Source organism: Cygnus olor, chromosome 3 (assembly GCF_009769625.2).
Source record: "Cygnus olor isolate bCygOlo1 chromosome 3, bCygOlo1.pri.v2, whole genome shotgun sequence".
NCBI classification, from domain to species: Eukaryota; Metazoa; Chordata; class Aves; order Anseriformes; family Anatidae; genus Cygnus; species Cygnus olor.
Window position 1 is genome coordinate 116,637,027 of NC_049171.1, and position 17,526 is coordinate 116,654,552.

At 38.2% G+C, this 17,526-nt stretch overlaps 1 protein-coding gene across 7 annotated transcripts in view; it reads left to right on the forward strand.

Moving 5' to 3' along the window:
- Window positions 1–17,526, forward strand: part of USP34 (ubiquitin specific peptidase 34) — a 129,604-nt gene that overhangs the window by 1,353 nt on the left and 110,725 nt on the right. The window contains exon 2 of one of the 7 annotated variants that reach the window (XM_040550512.1): window positions 2,605–2,912. The exons of the other annotated variants lie outside the window; for them this stretch is intronic. The gene's annotated coding sequence lies outside the window, so the exon portion shown is untranslated. The remainder of the gene's footprint in view (window positions 1–2,604; window positions 2,913–17,526) is intronic. 7 annotated transcript variants of the gene reach the window in all.

Below are 17,526 nucleotides of genomic sequence, written 5' to 3' on the forward strand. Positions count from 1 at the left end.
CTTACTTGCTGGGGAAATATGATATTCAGCAGCAGTCAGCATTTTATCTGGAAAGCAAAAACGTGTGTGTAAAACTAACTTTCAGGAGAGTCTGGAGATGGGAATAAATCAGATTAAAAGGTTAATATCAGAGAACTGTTGGGTCCTTAAAAGTGCTTGTTGAGTTTGCTAAGTTTGTGATTCTTATATCTTGTTTTGAACAATTGTTGAGATGATTACTTAATTTAGCATGTGTATCTTATCTTTCTCAACTGCAGAGGTAGGGAATACATTGGTATTATAGACTGAGTGCTTATTTAAACAGTAGGTTCAAAATAGGTCTAAATTATCAATGGTGTGCCCATGACAACTGTTTGCTGGAAGAGATAACTTCAGTTGGTTTTGATGGGCTGATACGTAATCGTTGTTTAAACTTGATCAAGATTGATATAATTAAGTAGAAAAAAAATGCAGTGTTAAACTTGGTATTTCAGGAAATCTCTGAATTTCCAGTATGAATTTATTTCTAGAACCGTTTCAAGGTAGTTGGGATGCAGGCATGTAGATATTCCCTTACAGATAAAGTAGTATCATAAATAAAGTAGTATCATAAATCACTACAATACTGGGTTTTTGATAAAGTATGGTCTAGATAATATAATGGCTGGTTCTGTGTAATTTAAAATACAAACTTGCTATTTACAGCCAAATTTTCTTTTCATAAATAGCAAGTTTGTATTTTAAATTACACAGAACCATCCATTATAGAACCATAGGGAAATTGTGCACCATTGCTGTTGTATAATGAAGTTCCAGAAATGCTGGTCAAATAACACTGGATTTGGTCTTCCATCCAGAGGAACAAGGATGCTTTAAGAAAACATAAATACTTTGTGTATGTGTTTGGATACTGAGACATATGATACGGTGCATTGTGTATGTCACCTGCGTTCCTGCTATGAGAAGGATTTACAAGGGCGATATACTTTTTTTGTAACTTCAAGTTGTATTTTGTGTATTTCTTAAGTAATATTTAATCTTAACGTACAAAAACAATGTCAGGTCTTGGTTTTTAAAGCATTGCAGCAGAAATGGAAAGTAGTAGTGAAGAATGAGGTCATGCCCAAAATGTGTGAGCCAGAGACTGCCAGCAGTTTCCTTTTCTGCCCGCTGAGCATTTGGGATTGCCTCTTCACTGAAACTACTGAAACAGTATTTTGAAAGAGGTCCAGGAAACATCATCTACTTTGTTTTAGAAATTTCTTGCTAAACTAAATATTTTTACAGAGAGTACATACTGCCTTTTCTCTTCATTTGCCCTAATGTTTACAAAATAATTATTTGGTATCAATTGTATGACAGGTCACTTAGAAAGTGAAATGACTAACAACTCCTAATGGATTGTGTGGAAAAGAACACATGGGGAGCTCCAGTTTTCCTCAGAAGAAGTTAGCAACTTATGGAGGACAGAAGGATGGAACTTTGTGATTCTGCAAGCAGCTGGGCATATTTTTATAATAAGCATATTAGTTCTTGTAAACTGTTAAAATACTAATCCACACCCCATCACGGTGTGCAGAGCTAGAGCTGTTGTCTAGCAGACACCTTTGTGTAGGCCCAGGGTTGTCTCGCTGGAGCTCATTGCAAGATTCGAGGTTCTCAGGTCTGATTTTGTAACAGGTATCCAGTTGGTGGGCATACTTCTACAGTGTTTTCAAGTGCCAGGTGAGTTCTTGTGGAATAGGAAAACTAGTTTAAAAATGTATTTTGTTTGACCAAAGGGGTGTGTGTGTGTGTATTTAACACAAAGTTTCATTACTATACCTAAGCATGACAAGCAGGCAGTGTTTTATGGAGAGAAGCAGCAGTGTTGCTTTTTCTTACAGCATCTTTACTATCAGCAGTTGATTAAGTATGAAACCCAGTAAGTTCCCTGATCTTGAGGATCTTTCCTGAGAAGTAGTAGCAGTTTCAAGTTATGATTTGATCCAGGAACTCCATGAAGCACAATGTCATCTATGAAATAGGCTTTAAAGCAGTTTTTGTATTGCAAGATCTGTTGCTCGCTTGAATGGTTTAATTTCTTGCTGAGCACTCTAGGTGTGTTAGCATCACTTAGTTTTCCTAGGCAAGGTTTAATAGAAGTCTATATAGAGGGTAGTCTGCTTTCTGAATTAATCTTTCTCAACATAAACACTTGAAGTAGCCTTATTTTATTTTTATTTTTAAAGTTTAAGATAAGGGCACTTACTTATAAAAGGCTTAACAGATTCTCATGAGAAGGGCTCATTTAAATGTACTTGCTTTCTACAGGAAAAGTATGTAGAGGACATTGTGCTTTTATGTTAATTTCCAGCATTCTGTGTCCTAAAATGAACCATGGTATCAATACGCTGTACATTCCTTGGTTTCTTTGGATGCCAGTTCTTGTTAGTTTAGGAGGGATTATATTGAGTTTCATTTGTTCTTCAGTAATATTTACATTGCTGTGCTGTCCAGAGGCCCTGATCAGGATAATTCTGTTTTGCTAGGTACTATGCAGATATTAATATAATCATGAACTAATTATTAGTTAACTCAGAAAATATAAAAATGTAACATAAACATGTATTTTTCTCTCTCAAGTCTCTTACACCACAGTGTTGCAGGTCACTGTGTCGCACAGCGGTGGTTTCCAGGTATCAGCAAAACCATTCTATCGTTGGACACCTACACAGCCTTCACTTAAAAGTGTGGAGTACGTGATGCTCCATGATATAGGTGTTTAAGATTGCTGATGTGTGCCTGGGACTGCCTCTTCTGAGCCTGAAGTGGAAATCTGAGATTCTCATACTGGTCCTGAGTCAGCTGCGCTTGTAATCCTGGCTGTGACATGTTGCAGAGAGCCTTGGTTGCCTAAGAGGCTTCCCTGTGGGACCACAGCGGGTGTTGATGTATGTTGACTTAAAACTCCATAGATGGTTTCAGTTTACATTTGGTTTGTTTTTATAAAAGTTTAAAAAACAAAAAACAAAACAAACAAAAAAAAGAACACCAAACTTGGAAAATGGGTTTTGGTACAGAGTGGCAGTCATGGTTTTAGGTAACATTGGCAGGCCTAGGTTATTTGCAGTTCTCTGGTTCTGGAAACTTAAGTGTTTATTCCCAGTGTTCTGCTTCACTTTCTTCAGTGATTGCCTCTTTAGCCCAACTGTTTTTGTCTAGCAACACTGAAGCCTTATAAAATCAGTTCACATTTATCAGTAGAGGCTTCTAGATATTATTGTTACACAAGCTTTTAGGCCATATTTGTCATTATGTTTTTTCTTAAATATTTTATAAATCATTAAAAAAAAACACTAAACACAAGTGAGTTTACTTAAGCATGAGAGATGGATGTAACACTACATATGGATGTGCTACTGGATGTACTACTACAGATTTTAGTCTTCTGTCCATTATCACTGTCAGCTAGGCTGCAGAACTCCTTCCAATATGATCAGGTCCATAAAACACTTGAGATACTGGAGTGTTTTATTGCTATTTGTATAGTTCAGGATAACCCTTAATTTGGATGCTGAAGATGCTTGACCTGTCTTCTTGTCACGGAATCCTGGCGTGTGGAAGGTACAAAGAAGAGACTTAAAGTTGGACTCAAGGTGTTTACCGTGAGGTAGAGAAGAAATAAATATATTCCAGAACAGTGCATTGTTCAGCCTGGTATTTGGACTCTGGAGAGGATGAATATTTTATGTTGTAGATGCATGCATCATGTATTATTTTAGATAATACATATATTTTATAATAAGAATATCCCAAATGTTGCGTTATCAGCATCACTCAGTCTGTAAGAGCTACAGTTGGGCAAGTGGCTGACTGTAAGCTTTAGTATCAATTATTTGACTACCTGTAGGTTTTTGTGCAGATCTAGAGTTTTATTGGACTATTCGACTATGCCTATTCATCTTGTGCAAGACTTCAAGACAGTTGCCTCTGCTGCATCGTGCCTTTATTTACTTATTTAAATTCTAATTCCTCAATATTTTTACGTTCAGAACCTTTGCAGAGATTCCATTGGGGAGTTATCGGAGTAATTCCCAACTTTACGATGCTAACCTAAATCTTTGCTTTCTTCCATTGAAGAAAAGCTTTATAATTATTTATAAACTTTATATTCACTGTCTTCCATGTTTACTTTTGTCTTTGATGCATTTAAGGGGATGAGCAACCAGACTTAGAGGAAAATGAAAATAACTTTCTTCATAGCAGTATTTCCCAAATTGTAGTTATCATGGACTGTGGTGAAGTACTGCTCCAAATAAATCAGAATAACCAGCGGAAAAAAATGAGAGGAGGAACTTACATCTTTTTAACTGTGAACTGTTAAAGCAAAAGGGAAGGTGACGCTAAGATAAAATAGTTTTTACTTCTTGTTTGTAATTGCAAGGCAATTGAAAGATAAACTCTGACTTTCATAGCTGAAAGGCTTCTATTTTTAGCGAGATATTTCAGCGTTCGTTCTGTACAGTGATTTTGGTTCATGCTATTTGATGTGATTAAAAATGATTTTGTCCTGAAACTTTTCCTGTTCAGGCTGCCGAAGACTGGTTCTTTCTCATTGCTCAAGCTGCTTGATCACTGATGCTGAAGATTAGTTACGTAAATCCCATTCTGCTGAGTTTTGTTGTGAGTTATGGGCTGTTGACATGTATTTGCTGAGATTTTTCTTTGTGTATAGTGAAATCTTATCCTTAAAGCTTAGGGAAGCTGTAGAAATTGACTTCCTTACGTTTGTTACCACATGTCGTATTAAGGAAATTCATTTGTTTGGTTATAGTAAAGGTTCACAAGTTTTGTTCTGTAGATGTTCCCCCCCTTCCTACTATTGGGCATACACAGACTTTACGGTAATTCCTGCTTAGTTATGTGAGTAACTAGCGAAATTCAAGAAAGAAAGAAAAACTCTTTCCATCTCTTACCATTTGACTTTTTAAAAAATATTTGAATAGTGTAGAACTTGAAGTCGTTTCATTCCCTGTGAAAACTTCCCGTTACTTTTTCTTTCATGTCTTTTGGTGCTATATGGCGCTTCCTCTGCAAGGGTAGTCTTCCAGATGTGGAAATCCCGAGCAATTCCTGAGACATGTCCAGGGTGTTGTGTTGTAGTCTGTTCCGGATGTTGTCAGTGCCACTCCTTGGCGAGACCAGCTGCTGTAAGTGTCCTTAGATGCTCAGGTGATGGGGAGCGTAGTGGGAAACCGCTGGTAAGAGGACGCTTGGGCTGGGAGCTGTGTGCTGCAGCTGAGGGGGCAGGACCTTGGAGAGCAGACGCTGGCCCTATTTCTCTCCGCCTGACCTGCATGGAGGTGTTGCCTGGGTGTTTGGAGGACCAGAGGTTTTGTTTTCTCTTGCATAGAGGGACTTATATGGCCGCAGGGGGGATTAGGAGACTTCCTTTTAATTTGTAGAGTTCTTTTTTGTATATTTTTTCTGCCATGTTAAATGGTAAGATACGTCCTTCCATTGTTAATACCAATTTTTCTTTTTGCGACTTTTAATTCCTCACTACTTTGATTTCTCCATGTCATCTGCAGTTTACTTCTGTCTTCCTGTGTTCAAGTAAGGTTAAGTGAGAAGAGCAGATCTTGTGTCCTGCAGTTGTGTTCTGTAGACAAGTGACAAGCAGTTTGCAATTTGGCATTTTAGAAATTGGAAGGGGAAAGCAGTGTTTACTGGGCTCCTGTTATTTCTTGTATTTTCTACTTTGAGTATTTAATTTCACCTAAGTACTTGATAATATTCCTACTCTGTCCAGTGCCTCATCATTATTGCAACCCTTCTATTAGCTGTCTTTCAAAGTTTTTTCTGTCCTCATGATTTTTTCCATTTCTCAGTTTTCCGTTCTGCTTGTCTGTATCTCTTTCTGCTGTTCTCTGTCCTCCACCTTGCTTTATTATCTTCAGTGTTGTTGTATACATATAGTTTTGTCCCTTCATGTTTCACTGTCTTCCATAATAAATTTTTCCTCTTTCCTGTGTTCTCTTGACCACTGTCTGCTCAGGTCTGATCTGGAAAAGATGAGAAATATCAGTCAGAAGTTTCCTGTGGATGATGGCAGCGCTATGGTGGTGTCTTGGTGCTTCCAGCAAGTTCTGTTAAGTCTCCTGCTGTACAGAGCAGAGCTTGCTAGTGAGGGAGATACAAATTCTCAACGTGCGTGTGGAACGGCTTTTGTGATATACTTACATTTAAAACAAACAACAACAATAACAAAACATTAAGGAAAAATGGAAAAAGGAAGTTTGCTTACTTTGTTATATACTTCGCTTTAGATTTGTCATTGCAAGGAGCTAGTAAGTGAGGGTTTTTATAGGCTAAGCCACGCATTTATAGTTGTCAGGATGCTGGGACAACCTGAAAAGTAATCTTACGCTCTTCAGAAGAAAGTGGTTGTGTTGATCATTGAATGCTGCATGTAAAATGTCATGCTGTAATTAAACGTACTTGTGGCTATTTAATTTATGTTGTTTAAGCATATGTTGTAACTTTTTTTTCCCATTTTGTGCAGCAAATTGGTGGTTTCTATAATCTGAACTCTGAGAAGAGGTGAGAAGCCATTCTTTTCACCCTGTGCTTTGTACAGAAATTGATTTGCAATCTGAATGCTGAACGTGAACACGCAACTGTCAGGAACTCTGTTGTTTTCTTAACACTTCATTAAAATATCCAGCTTATTTGTAGTTTTACAAAGCTTTACTTTGTGAATTTTCCAGATCTGGTGTGTTTGGTGAAAGGTGAACTTCTTGGGGAAATCTGGTGCAAAGGAATTACTGCTATTCGTGGATTATATTAGAAGAGGAAAGGCTTATCCTGTTTATCTATACGTACTTCCATGCATGTGTGTAGAACTCCTGTGGGAGATTTAGTGCTTCACCAACTGGTTGAAGAAGTTGAAACTTGTTGGAATAAGTCCTTGTGGAAAAAATGCCTTTGAGTGTTGCTTTTTTTTAGCTAATTTGTAGAAGGTCTGTAAATGACTGTGTGCCTCAATTGTCTTGTTTTCAATCTCTACATCTGCATCCACACAGCAGATTGGTTCCCATCTAGGAAGTGAGTGGCAAAGTTTTAGTAGTTGCTGTTGTTTTTCCCTCTCACCATACTAGATCAATATAGCCTTCAATTCATTGCACATTAACTGACTTGCACTTGAAAAATTTTAATCTATGTAAATCTATATAAAAACAGGCAAAACTTGTGTATGAAAACTGAAGTGAGGTAGGGCATTGTGGTCTTAAATATGGTAGCCAAAAGGCTAGCTTTGTACATCGCTGTTAAGAATTGTATAGTTTCCTAGAGAATGTGCTATTTCCATACATGCTGTGCTAGTGAGCAGGCAAGGATGATTTCTTGTAGCTGCCTTTTAGCAGGTTCATGAAGAATAACTGAAGCACTCAAGGTTTCTGCAGGCCTTGAGAAAGTTTTTTGTTCCAGCTATGGAAGCACATCACTTTTAATTTCTTGTTTTGTGTAAAACCAGCATCCTTGAAACTTGAAGTATTTCTCTACGTTCACAAGAGCAGATGTTCCGCTTTTTAAGCCACAAGTGGATTTTTCTTGAAAAGGTAGTCTGTTAGCCACTGAAGTGTACCCCTGGACAAAAACCATGGTTCAAGAAGTCGTGTGAGATTAGTGTGAGTGCTTTATGCTGTGTTGTGTAGGGTTTGCTCTCTCAGGCTCTATACTGTGCTTCTCAACCCATTTGGGGGGAAATTAATAATTTTTCATGAGAGCTTAATTTAATTGTCAGGAAACAGTCATTTACCTGTTTATCAGTCTGTGACACATGACTATTAAACTGCTCTGAATTTGTTACAACACAAACCCCTTTATTCTTACCACTACTTAAATTGTTTTTTCATGTTCATGGTGTGGGGAGACTGGGCTGAAAAACTAGAGTTTTCCAGAGTTCTCTTCTGCTGGTTGTCTCAGTTTTTGGCAAATCTAGTGATCAGTTTTCATTCTAAATTCTCTGAGCATCAAGAAAACTGACAGCACTTTTTCCTACCTCTGTACTCTCTGCTTGGAGGAGCTATGAACAGTGCTTGAAATGGGCAGTGGCATGTTTGCACAGGAGGACAGCTCCAGAAAAGCAGTAGAAGGGTCAGGATATCAACATCTACTGGGGAATTTGGGAAATCATGTCTGGGAAAGGCTTACATAATACGTTTTAAGCCACCCTTTTCCATCGCTTGGTATCACAGTCAGGAGGTGTGTGGTGGAATTGCATCCTAGGCTACCTGGCATCCGTTGACACAAGTCTGAGCAGATGTTTATTTCAGTATTTTGCTTGAAACTACTATTGGATAGTGCTGGGGAATGTAAGCTCAGAAACTCAATACAAGTAAGTTCTTTTTCTTAGTTAAGGATGGTCTGCATTTTTGCTGCATTGATTGGTTTCTCACTTCTTTCACAGGTAGAAATACCCTGCTTCTTAGTGTATAAAACAGTAGTTCTTTTCCTCTGAGACTTTTTGTTGAAGTTTTTAATTAGTAATCTCTGAAATTGAGCTTACACCACAAAGTATTCCATATCATAAGTCTCAGTGCTCTGTCTGTTGATACAATATTTAAAACAGATACATTCTGATCAAGTTGGGTTTTCATCACTAACTGAAAGCTCACTGAGTCTTAACAGCAATATCAATATGAATCTTTCCAAAGTGGGTTGGCTTTTAGGTTGTGTGTAGCCATAGTTATAGATTTGACCTGTGTGCACTTGCTGATACTTGACTTGCAAAATACTTGATTATACCAAAATGACATCTGTAAATATGTCTTCTGATGGGAGTGCATGCTGGTCGTGAAACTTAATGCGGTCTTGGAGATGTTTGTATACACCACAAACATTGCCTTTAGCAGTTTTTCATTTATGTTGGCCTACTAGCTTTAAGAAAAAAAATAATTATGCACTGCACTAGCCAATAAATTGCTGAATATATGATGTTTGAGTGAATTATTAAATACCGATTATTTAGTAAAAGTGGCTAAAATTTGAGTGTGTGTTTGAAAGTTGAGAGAGCAACCTTGCTGCTTGCCGATCCTTTCTCAGTATTTTTATTTTCCTTTCTGATTAAGGGTTGCTTGTGTCTGTTTTGATGAAAACAAATAATGCCTTGGAGTTCAAATATTCAGCAAGTTGCTCTTGGGCTTTCTGGGGAACTGCCTGAAGCTGTGTTTAGTATAATGACCCACTGCACGTTTATCATTCTTATCTTGTTGTTTAAGCAGGCTCAAATATACTTTGTAAGAAATAAATTAATATTTGTCTCTCAGATTTTGTCCTTAAAAGCTCAAGAACAATTATTAGGTGCTTTTGTTATAAATCTGTTTGTACACGGAGATGGATGCAGTTGTGGGCTCTGGCCTTTTTTTCTTCTTGTGGGGGTAAAAGCAATTGTTGTTTTCTGTAACTGATTCATAGCGTGCCAAGTAGTTCAGCTAAACTAATTTGCAAGATTCCCTCTTGAAAATAGAATGCTTCCTGGAGTACTTCTTTTAATTTTTGCACTCCTTGTTGCTTTTAATTAAGACTAATAGAAAACCTCTTTAGCTTTTGGAACTTTGTTCGTGCAATTACATTTTTATTCTACTTGTAAAACAGTTTGATAAACTTTGAGATCAGTGCTTTCACTTTAAAGTATTTTTAAAAGTTTCAGAACTGGGGTACGTGAAGAGAAGTCGTTCAAAACCACAGTCATTCAAGTTGTGATACTATTTTCTAAGGTAATGCTATTAAAAAGAAAGAATGCAAGTAAGTACTCCCATTTTAAGCTGGAGGTAAGCAACGATTTACCAGAGCATTCATTTTCAGCATTGTCAGTGTCAGCCCTAGCTTTGAAGTTTATGTTGGAGTAATAAGTGATATGCTAGGAAAGTCTGGTTTTATGCAGTAATTGTCCAATCCTGAATTGATTCCTTAAGAAACTTAAAGTGGGCATTGTCAAATATTTATGATGGACAGTCTGACTCTGGGTGTAGTGTACGTTTAGGTGATGTAAAGCAGACCTGGTTGTATGGGAATACTGCTTTAACTGAGCTGATTTTTTTTTCTATTAAAAGGAGTAACAACTTTAATTTGAAGATGTACTCTTCTCAGAATTGTAACATCTTATTTTGAAGTTAAAGATAATTTATGACACTGAGTTAAAACAGGACTCTGGAATAAGACTTAAATGTAATTTTTTAATAGTTTTTTCCTTAGTAATGTATAACTTGCCTTTCCCTGGAGAAGCAGGGGCACAATATCTTCGCAGATGAAAATCCTGAGATAGTAGAAGTACTAGGAAGTACAGTGCACAGGTCTCTTCATAGACATCTCGCGTCTGACATGACCAACATATACCTTTATATATGTTCATAAACCCTTCTGGACCCAGGCTTACCCGTGCTGTGCCACCATGATATTGTTCCCCTCCCTTGGGCTTCCATGGAAATGTAAGAGCTTAGACACTGCGCTGGGCCTCTGCAGGCTTTTGGCACTGCCCGGGTTCTCCCGCTGCTGGCATAACCCAGCATGAGTTGTGGATTTCACACTCCTATCTAGTCCGGGTCATGTTTCGATTGCTAGGTAGTACTGCGTGGATGCAGTGTCTGGACTTTGAGCTATGGCTGACTCTGGGAACTGTGGGTTCACCGCCATGTAGTGTCTTAAGCTTTGCTGTGGCTGAAAGGTGCAGTGCTTCTCTGGGCCTGAGCTGACTGAAGCAGTACAGTTGTGTTTTGTATTTCAGGTGGTATATCTAAGATAAGAGTTTATCTAGGTGATAATTCATCCTCACTGTTCTGGGTAGAACCAGTTACAGTGTCCCGGGTAAATTATCCACTGATAATCAAGCTTCGACTGCATTAAAAATAATTTCATGTGGAACTGTTCTCCTCAGAAGCAGTTGCTGTGGCATATTTGCTTCAGGCAGGTGAAAGTCACATGCTGCTCTGAATAAAGACAATTGTTGGTTTTACTAAAGGTCCATGGCCGTTTTAAAGGGGTATTTTAACCCAGAGCAATTGTGACCTAGCACGTGGAAAGCTTCATGATGGCAACACTTCTGAAAGATGAGAATTCTTAAATTTCATACAGCTTTTCAGTGTCAGCTTCTGCTGTTTTGCTCCAGACTGCCTTAGCATTTTACAGTAAAAGGAGAATAGGCGTTTGCTGGAGAAGGTGAGGGAGATGGAATGGAAAGGGAAATGTATGTTAAGTGAAGAGAGTGAGATTCAAAGATAAAATAACTTTGTGGTATTTGCAGGGAACCAGGGAGATGCCTAAAGATAGAAATTACCTAAGATCAGCTGATTAGCCCTGTTCTGGTGAAGCTGTGTCTTACAAGAGGTCTGTCTGGTGAACGTACCATGGCCAGTGCTACTTTGTATACCTATGCTGTTTGTTGGAGTACGCAATTACAATAAAACCCCTAAGGCCTTCTGAAGAAGGGCTGTGAGGAACCACACTGAACAACTGTGACTGCTTTTGGGGGTTGCTGGGGCACCTGCTTTTACCGTCTGCTTTTGCACGGCTTCTGTATTTTCATTCACAAGAACAGACTGTTTAGACTTGCAAAACTTTCTCGTATTTCTTGAAATTGCTTTTATGTTTAAAAGTATAAGTGTCTGACAGAGGCCAGTAACTTGATCGTGGTTTGTTTTTCTAAGGAAATGAGACTTAAAAGGTTTGTTAATTCCTATCTTGAAGCTATGATGTTGTCTCTGTAATACTTGCTTTGTAATCTCTGTATACTCTGCTTGGAATTACAAGTTTGCAGGAAACAATGAAGTTGGAGCATTTATAAATGTAAGAAATTTAGAGTTAGATTTAGACTTAAAAGGAATTCAGGTACGTTCTGGTATGGAAGTGGGTATAGTTACCGGTATGCTATGCTGTAGTGGTATGATGAGGGTGGGCACTGACAGCTCAGTGTCATGAATACATCACAGAGGCACTCAGGAGCACCTTAACCATATATAATTTTATAACTGCAGTATTTTGAGTGACAGATCTAATTTTTCACGTATGAACCATGGCACTTGAACAATATTTCTAATGCTAAAGAATTAACTGGCTATTTTTAGATAATAGTATATCCTTTGTAGTGTTCCAGCACTTTCTGATTATGTATATCCAGTCAATATTCTGGGGAGGTTTTATTTTATGGAGACTCAGGAATGGAAAGAAGACTTTTTTTCCACACTGAAAAGTTATGGGGAAGCATGGACAGTTAAACTATTGCTGTTGAACTTCAGATTGACACCGTCCTTTTATGTACTCATCAGCAATGGCATTGTAAAGGTCTAGAAGAACTCTTATGAATAAATTGAAGTTAATCTTGAATCCTTTTTAATAAAAAAGGAGGAATTCCAATTGTCGAAGGAGAAAGGGAAAGGGGAAAGGGAGAGGCTAAGCTCTGGCTGTCGTCTGATTTACTATCAATCATAAACAAAACTCCAGCAAATAATGAAAAACATCTCAATGCATGTATGTATATAAAATATTTACTGGTTCGATTTGAATGATGGTAATTCTATACAAGGTTATGTATATATTTATTTTAAGATTAGTATTGTTGTCCTAATAGTATTTTGTTTAGTGCGTGGCTCTCATTTCCTCTATTTAGTCTGTATCGGGAAACAATTTCTGAGAATAATGTCCGTTTTGAAAGTGATCTATTCTTTCCCATGAGAAGCTGATATCAGATGATGCCTGGGGAAAGGGAGCAGAATCTGTATACAACCAGAATGTGTTACAGGTTTGAATGCATAGGAATTGTAATTTTACTTAGTGTTCTCTGTTTACCTCCTTCTTTTTAGTTTTATTTCTGAAAGTAGGGAAAATACACTTTTAAAAATGATTATTTTTACTTGCCATTTGGTTTTGTGCTTAGTGTGATAAGTGACCTTTGGATATAAGATATTCCTCACAAGTCTAGCATGGTGGTTGTCCTTGAGGTCTAATTACAGTCTGTTCCTCTAGCTCTGAAATTCTTGCTAAAAATGCACTTACGACCTGAGCTTCGTTAGTTCACAGTTGAAGTTATATTGTCCCATTCTTTGCAGCTTTTATATTTTTCTCATCTACTGTAATGTTTTAATAGCTTTATTAATAGACTTTTTCCTTGTTTGGGAGATAGTGTTGTTTCTAGTACTGTAAAATACCTTTAACAAATTACCCTATCACATATCACTCATGTTTTCATTTAAGGCTAGCAAAGTAAAGTGGGAAATAGCAACAAGGAGATTCTTTTTTTCCTGGAATGTGTTAAATTTTTACTTTGACCATCATGGGTTTTTGCCTCTTGTGAACTACTTGAATAAACCATTACGTTATAAGTATGTCTGCTTTTTAAAAATGAAGTATCTGAAAACAATGCCCTAGAAGATGGTTTAAAAAAAAAAAAGGGAAAAAAATAAGCAATTATTATTTTGGGTCTGTTAAGTAGCTCAGTTCTTTCTAGTGTGGTATTACGGTGACAAAAAGGTCTCTAAACTGTCTTGCTGTAGAGTCGGTGAAATGAGACGTTGCAAGTATGTAAAAAGACCCCATTTCCTACATGGTAGTTGTAGAACATTTGGCTGGAATTTACCTACATACCAATCTTTCTTCTTTCTGCTGGGTAGCTTTGCCTCAGATGGATCTGTTTAAGGCCTTCAGAGTTCAGCTTTTTTTTCCATGTTCTAATAGTAACAGTATCCTCAGATTGTTCGCCTTTAGATGAGCAGTGCTGATGGGCAGTTGCAGCGGGTGGGATAAGGTAAAGTTACGATTGTTGTCACTGAAGGTGATTGCTTCCCTCAGTCTCGTGGTCCTCACGGTTTCCTTCCTAGCACCTCCTGTTGATGAACTCTGAGGGTTCGGTGGTTTACAAACCTGATAAAAAAAAAAAAAAAAAAAGAGGATGGTTTTCAGTTAGATTGATAAGTTGAACTTGCTTGGTTCTCTGTTTGGGTCTTTGATTTCCTGCAGGAGTGGTGATGGTTGTTGGGAGTGGTTGAAATGCATGGCCATGGATGCTGTGAGCAGTGTGGACTTGGGGACCAGGTTGTGCTGATTGTGAAACTGTATATAGAGCAGGGAAAAGTTGTCTGTGTGGGGGCAAGTTAGAGGAAAAAGGAAGGACTAGAGGGTGAGAAGAAGGTCTAAAAGGCTTTAATTGAGAAGAAAAATTTGCTGGAGCAGATTCAAGGAAGGAGCAGAAAGCTGAGCTCCGGGAGTAAATTAGAGAAGTTATCTCTAATGTTGCTGGCTTGCAAGAGCTTGGAGAAGGAAGCAGCCACTGGACACAGTGGGCAAAGAAGCTGAGCCTAGGAGCGGAGGGCCACTACTGAAAGAGGCACTAAGAGTTCATGGGAGGACCATTTTTAAAGCTCTGGAGCCCGTATTGTTAGTTCTTACTGAATTCTTAATTTGGGTCAGTGTAGGCAGTTTAGAGTCAGCCCGGTATTCTCAAGGAGACCTCACAAGTCTTCCAATTCAGTAGCGATAGAGGATCGCTGTATTTTGATGTCTCCCTTTCAAGTAGGGAATTCATTAGGTAAGTGTTTCCTAAAATGTTCATGTTCCAGGTGTGCTTGCTTTGGGTTAAAAACAGGCTGCAGCAGGCAGATTTCACCAAGTCTCTTTACACCAGGCAGAGACTGCTTGCCCCATTACAGACAGCACGTCCCACTGCTCGTTTCTTCTAGGCTGCAAAGGGTGGGTACTCAGGACAGATAGGAGTACCCAGGGTGCTACTTTGACATGCTTCTGCTGCTCTCAAAGCACACATGTATGCCCGCAGGAATCACTTCTGTATGTATGAAACTAGGAAACAAGGGAAGGTCTTAGCCACCAAATCAAGTTGCAGGAAAGGGGACTGTAAGAATAAAAGTTTTTCAAGAAGTTTGGTGATTGTCAGTGCTGGGTTTGAAACACTGGAAGTGTGGGAGACTGGGGAGACAGCAGATTAACGAGGATGTAAGGTGTTGCAGGATGCTTGAATATGGGAGAGAAGAAAAGGATGTGCTCTATTTAAAAGTGGATGAGTCTGTTTTAACTATTGGCCCATTCAAGATAGATGGAAACGAGCTTGAAAGGTGAGAAAGATATCATTTGGAAGTGAAATCATATGCAGCAAGGGAGTCCTTACAGAACTGACTAAACCCAAGAAATGCACAGGAGTGATGAGTGCAGTTGCTTTTATTGCTTTTCTATCTGCACTTTTTTCAATAAAAAATGGATAGAAAGGCTTCATAAGCGATTTTTGCTGTACCTCAAACTGCATGTGGCCCTAAAGGGAGGTGCTGTAAATCAACGAGTATCCCCAAAGTTGATATTCAGAATGAGCCAAGAAGTACAAAGCCTAAGATTTAAGTTCTAGTTGTGATAACATAGCTCAGCTGAAAAATGTCATTTCTGCAGAGGGATAAAAGAGCTTCAGTTAAGGTCCAGTAGGAGAAGCCCTGCTGGATGTGCCACTGCCCCTTTTGGTAAGGGCACTGACTTAGATCTGATGAAATCCACTGGGAGACTGCAGCCTCTGGTTGCTTCTGTTCTGAGCTTCCTGAGTACTTCCAGGCACAAGAACAATGCTACAAAAGTACCAAAAAAAATACAAAGCCAAACAAACAAAACACCAGCAACACAAAACGTAAAGTGTGCATGTTGCCACTCTTATTAATTAGCAATGATTAGTGTATAAGACAAGTTGAGGTTGGTCTACGTGTGAGATGTAGAATGTATAAGCTTTCTACAAATACCCAATTTCTCCTACTAGTGCACATACTTTTTTCTTTTTTTTGAGCTAGGGGCATAAGCTTCAGTGTTCCGTAACTTTTAGCATCTGTACACTTCACGTGGCAATTCTAGCTGCTGCTTTGGAGGGACCAGTTTACTTAACTTTGTGTACCTTTCTTAAAAGGAGGGGGATTTGGAAGTGTTTCCAACTATCGCAGAGAAAAGGCTGCTCTGGAAGTTGGGTGTTAGTGACTTTTTAGAGCATATTTTTAAGAAGGGAGATGTGGGGAAGAGGCAAGTTTTTATAGATGTAGCAATGTGTGTGCGAGACTGTCCAAGTTAGAAATAAGCTCGCTGCTACTGAGTTATTGTCAGAGGTTTTTGTGTCAAGTTTAAAAGAACTCATCTTAATGAAAAAGTTAACAACATTCAGAAAACCTAGGTTTTATGAACTTATGCTGAGTAAGGTGATGGTGTTTTTTGGTGCTACTTTCGTTTTGTCTTTTTGTTGTAAGATTGACCTAAATTGTTTGACAGAGTTGTTGATTTCTTCAGTACTAAACTTTGGCCTTAGAGTCAAGTGTCTTGGTAATTTCTGGTGTTTAAAATAAAAAAGTATTAAGTGATACCCATGTGGCCATACCCTTGTCAGTTTCGTACCTTGCCCAAGTGTTATGTAGGGATCTTCAAGGCCTACGTAGAGTGGGACAGAAGAGTGAGTTTTGTCACTTGTAAGTATCCTCCTGAGACTGTTTTCAATGTTTGTTTATTTATTTATAAATATATATGTATACACACACATACATGCACACACGTGCATATGGAATATCCTTATTTCAAAAACAATATAATTATTTGTCTTGTGTGATTTTTCTGAAGTGGCATTCTTCTTAAGTTTACTCTCTGATCTCTGATCTGTGCCAGCAGGATTTCGTTAACTTTACTTTTTGGAAACCTGTATTGACAGTTCCCATAGGACCTTGCAAGCCTGATGCTGGGAAGGAGGTTGAGGCAGGGATTCTGCAGAGCTTGTTTCTGTTAGAGAACCTTTCCCACAAAGCTTGCTTGTGAAAGAGCTTTGTAAGCACGTAATGCCTGAAATTTCATATGAAAGGTGGAAATGAATAGATTATTATTATTAATAAATGGAATGGTCAACTTAAAGAACCCTGACATTCTCAATTTGTGTAGTAATTAGATAATTGTAGAACCATAGGGAAATTTAGGGCAAGGAGCAAATGGGAATTTTGTGTTGATAGTTGGAGAAGGGTATGTGGCCAGTAGGCGGAGTCCAGTGCTCTAATACATATAACTGGTTGATACAGAATTGGAGGTGTGAAATTGGAGGTGTGATTTTTGGCTTATCAGAGGGTGTAAACATTTTTTAGATGAAGGTGGAATACTTGATAATAACTCACTGAAAGTTTTTGGATTTGAATTCAGTACAAAACTGTTCTGGTATCTGGCTCTACTAAGTGTGGTAAATGTTTATCATTTTGCCAATTAGTGGTTTGTTACAGTTAAATGTCAGTAAAGTCATGTCTATATTTGAAAACAATAACTAACAACTTAAGTAGTAGGAACTGCTTTACATGTAGTTTGTACATCTGTTCTCATCTTGATAGTTTCTTTTTCCTGGCCTTTATCTGATCAGCAAAAGGAAGTTAAGGTCTCATGGTCATCTCAAGATGCATACTTTTAAAATCTGGGAGGAAAAAAAAAAGGCTAATGAGTGAAATTATTGAAGATTCATATTTGAAAATGCACATCAATCAGTAGCTCCCAGTGGGGCTTATGAAGAGTACT